We start from the raw sequence: 4,180 nt of genomic DNA on the forward strand, positions 1-4,180 counted from the left end.
CTGCGTCTTAATCAAATATGACGGAGAAAAAATACATAAAATACATAATAAACCACATGAGGACACATATGATCTCACAAAGTAAAATTTGTATCTACGAACACTATTATGTGGTTATATACGTAAACTTCATAACAAACATTTCATGCGGTGGATATGCGACTATTAAGTGAAAAACAGAACCTAACAATACGTTAACCTTTGTTTGTAATTTAGTAACTTAAAAACGTGGTTATTCTACCTTAATTTCAAAGTCAGTATACAGTCACCGCAGAAGATCTTTAAAAAGATATGTCTTGTTACTATTCATTTAATAATCTTCCTATACCAAATGCCTGTTCCTTTACACATGTCGAGATATAATTGTTGTCATTTTAATACCTCAGTCGCCCTTTTAACTAGGTTGTGAGTTTTGAATGAGCATCGTAAACATGTCGAGCACAGAGACTGCGTTCTGATTGGCTACCACGATTATGTAATTGATATAAATATCAACGGTTTTGTCAATCGTAGTCTGCGTAGCTTTTCGCAGTGGCGGTACCATAGCCAATGAGGTTAATCCGAGGCGTGGCTATTGCCAGTTAAAAACCATAAGACAAAATCGTAGCCTGCGTAATATATCACTTGCCGGCAGACGCCGTACTACAGTGAAAGCAAAGTCGATTGTCGAAAAACACGTTACAGCGAAGTTTCTTGTGAGGTAATGAGTTAAACACTTACTAAATAGTTGTGATGGATGTATGATGGTTAAAGAAATAGGACTAAGGAAGGCGAACAATTAATTTAAATAGGGTAAGTGTTAAATTACGTGGTATTTCAAGTACATTTTTTTAGTCAATGTGCTGTAACAAACAAAATAAGCAGAAATACGAATCCAGTCCTACTCGGTTACTCCTTTCTCCATAGATTCAACAAGATCAGGGCTAATCTATTTAACATTTCAGGGGTCATTATCAAAGTGGTGTGAAGCGCTGTTCATTGTTGGAAGTGATAACATGAGGGGATTTATTGGCCATATCTAATTACAAGATACTGGTGCAGAATGCTGAGAATTCAGAGGGTTTTAAACATTGCTCACACACTAAATGAATAATTTGATTGTAGAAAAATACAGGGGCATGCATTTTAATAGGTATCAAAGAGTTAATTAATATTAATTAAGTAAAGCACATTTTAATAAAGAGCATCGTGCTTGTATTTGAATGATGGATTAAAATATAAACAACAGATCAAAACTTGTACATAGTTTATTATTGAATTGAATAACATATTCATTAAACTATGTTATGGAAAGTATATAAATATGCGAAGAGTATGTAATGATCTCAGAGCATAATTATAATTATGTTATATAAAATTATAATGCAGATATTTTTTATTACACATTATTATCAAATTATTCAGAAGTAAGCAATTGAATATTCCTTATTTTTTCAATGTACATTTATTAATGTTCATATAAACAAGTTGAAATAGCATTAATAGTATGCCACATAAACTTTATAGAATTATTGTCAATTTATAATAATAGAATGATAAGCTGCTGTATACATTTATATTAAGTACTGTCATGATTGTAACCCAAACTTTTCTAGCAAGGACATTTCATGGAAAAAAACATTAATTTATACACCAAATACCAACTTTACCTTAGTAATTCACATAACAAATGTTCACATAATATACATAACGGGTAACCATGTTACTAATCAGTAAGTTAAAAAAACAAATTTTTTAATAAACAACTTTACAGGACTATCAACATGAGTATTTAGCATGATATTTGCTAGTGGAGTGTTGAACTTAAATTATATAATTAAATGAATTAATTAGATGTAGTCTCCTGTGGTTGATAAAAATTAAATACCAAAATGTCCCAACTTAAAGTCTTATCAACAGGAATTTTGCATTGATCTACTTCAAACATATTTTCCATCTGTGCACTGGTTCATCAAACATCATGTTTCTTTCTGAAAAACAAGAACAATAATTTATTGTTTGAAATTCTTCTCTGTAAAATAACAGCATGCTTGTATTTGTGTACACTTATTCTTTTAATATGTAACCACTTATACACATAAATTGTACATCTATTCAGATTCAAGACATAAATTCCAACACTATGTAGGCAAGCTACATTAAGTCAGTTGAAAGGTTGCGCCGTTACGGTACCTTATTAATAAGATTTTAATAATGATTAATACTAACGATAACTAACATTATGTATAAACTTATCGATATCATGTGTTCGAACCCTTACAACTTCCTACACAATCAAAATAAAACATTATGTATTCAGAATTAAAGTAAAATGTAATTATGCGGCATAAGGCTACAAAATTTGAAAGCAACATTTTTGCTATTGTCGGCATATATGGTATCTCCTTCTCTCATAAAATGCATTTCAAAGAAACATATTTTCCTCCAGCTTTCTTCAGTAAACTCATTTTTGTAAAATGAATTTAATGTTGAATTTAATGTTGCACTGCCACTTTCCTCAATTTTAAGTTCCGACAAAAGGACTTTAGACAGAAAATCAGCATTAACTATATGTTTGTATATCTCTTTTGTAGATGTAATGGGGGTTTCCTCTGACTGTTTAACTAATATCCCCTTAATTCCTTCGTAACCTGTCTACACACTTCACAGTATTGCACTATTTGCTCTCCAGTTTAAATAAAGGTTTTCCTTCAACACTTTTTACACTGCGATCTTTTCCTTTCAACCAACTGAAAATGTTGCCACTTTTAATTGCTGGTTCATCTCCACACTTATTGTTTTTTAGAAATGTTTTGAACTCATCAAAGATAATTTATATTCTGAATCAATTTCGTCAAAAACTACCGCTATTCTAAGTTACCTCAGTGATGGAATATGAAAAGTCATTTTGGTTGTCAATCTGAAAGAGTAAAGAAAACTATGTTTTAAAATCATATAACTTCTATTAGTTTTAATTTCAATCATTTCATATTACATGTTCGGTGCTTGTTACATGTCAAATTTAAAATCTAGTAATTGTCTTCATGGAAGACGAAATGCCTTCCCACATGGTGGAATGTGATATACTGATAATTTTTATGCTCCCCTAAAATTTATTTTGGGGGGAGCATATAGTCGCTGCTTCGTCTGTCCGTGCGTGTGTGTGTGCGTCTGTCTGTCCGTCTGTGCACAATTTTTGTCCGGGCTATTTCTCAGCAACTAATGACCGGAATTCAATGAAACTTTATGGGAAGCTTCACTACCAAGAGGAGATGTGCATATTAACAGCGAGTTCTGGTTGGATGATTTTTCACAGAGTTATGGCCCGTTGAAGTTTTCTATAAAAAAATTATTGTCCCCCCAACTACTGAGCCCTCAAGACGTTTCCTTTTATCTGAATAGTGCAATATTGTGACAAAAAAAACCTTTGGGGAGCATCACCCGTCTCCGACGGTCTCCGACGGTTTCTTGTCTAAATTAGATCAAGTGAGATATTAAAAATTGAAAAGACAAAATATTTACTATGAAATTAAATTAAATACAATTTAAAATTATAAATAAAAAAAAAAAAAAAATAAAAAAAAAATGGAGATAATTCAAAAACTATGGCAGAAAGAGTTATGGTTCATGTTCACTGGACTTCTCCTAGTTGCCATCTATTTATATTTCTAGTTTCAAGTAAATCCCTTCAGTAGATTAAGAGCTATGCTCCGGACAAAAATTTACTTTGAAATTAAATAAAGGGAGATAATTCAAAAACTAAGGTAGATAGAGTTATGTTTCTTAGTCACTGCACTTCTCCTACTTGCCATTTGTTTATTTTTCAAGTTTCAAGGAAATCCCTTCAGTAGATTTAGAGTTATGCTCCGGACAAAAATTTACTTTGAAATTGAATAAAGGGAGATAATTCAAAAATTAAGGTAGATAGAGTAATGGTTTTTAGTCACTGCACTTCTCCTACTTGCCATCTGTTTATATTTGTAGTTTCAAGTAAATCCCTTTAGTAAATTTAGAGTTATGCTCTGAACAAAAATTAACTTTGAAATTAAATAAAGGGAGATAATTAAAAAACTAAGGTAGATAGAGTTATGGTTCTTGGTCACTGCACTTCTCCTAGTTGCCATCTGTTTATATTCTAAGATTAAAGTAAATCCATTCAATAGATTTGGAGTTATGCTCTGGACAAAGTTTCATATGGAAA

The 4,180-nt window shown here is 31.5% G+C and overlaps 1 long non-coding RNA gene and 1 pseudogene across 1 annotated transcript; one reads left to right on the forward strand and one right to left on the reverse strand.

Annotated features, from left to right (window-relative positions):
• The first annotated feature begins 520 nt into the window (after positions 1 to 520).
• On the forward strand, positions 521 to 604 carry LOC127840211 (U4 spliceosomal RNA; annotated as a pseudogene).
• Positions 605 to 1,231: 627 nt separating this feature from the next.
• LOC127838496 (uncharacterized) lies at positions 1,232 to 3,001 on the reverse strand. Its single transcript, XR_008029836.1, has 2 exons — positions 2,861 to 3,001; positions 1,232 to 1,970 (listed from the first exon to the last, which is right to left on the reverse strand). It is a non-coding gene; the product is annotated as an uncharacterized LOC127838496 (long non-coding RNA).
• Between the last annotated feature and the right edge of the window lie 1,179 nt (positions 3,002 to 4,180).

The sequence above is a fragment of the Dreissena polymorpha genome, chromosome 7 (genome assembly GCF_020536995.1).
Source record: "Dreissena polymorpha isolate Duluth1 chromosome 7, UMN_Dpol_1.0, whole genome shotgun sequence".
Classification (NCBI taxonomy): Eukaryota; Metazoa; Mollusca; class Bivalvia; order Myida; family Dreissenidae; genus Dreissena; species Dreissena polymorpha.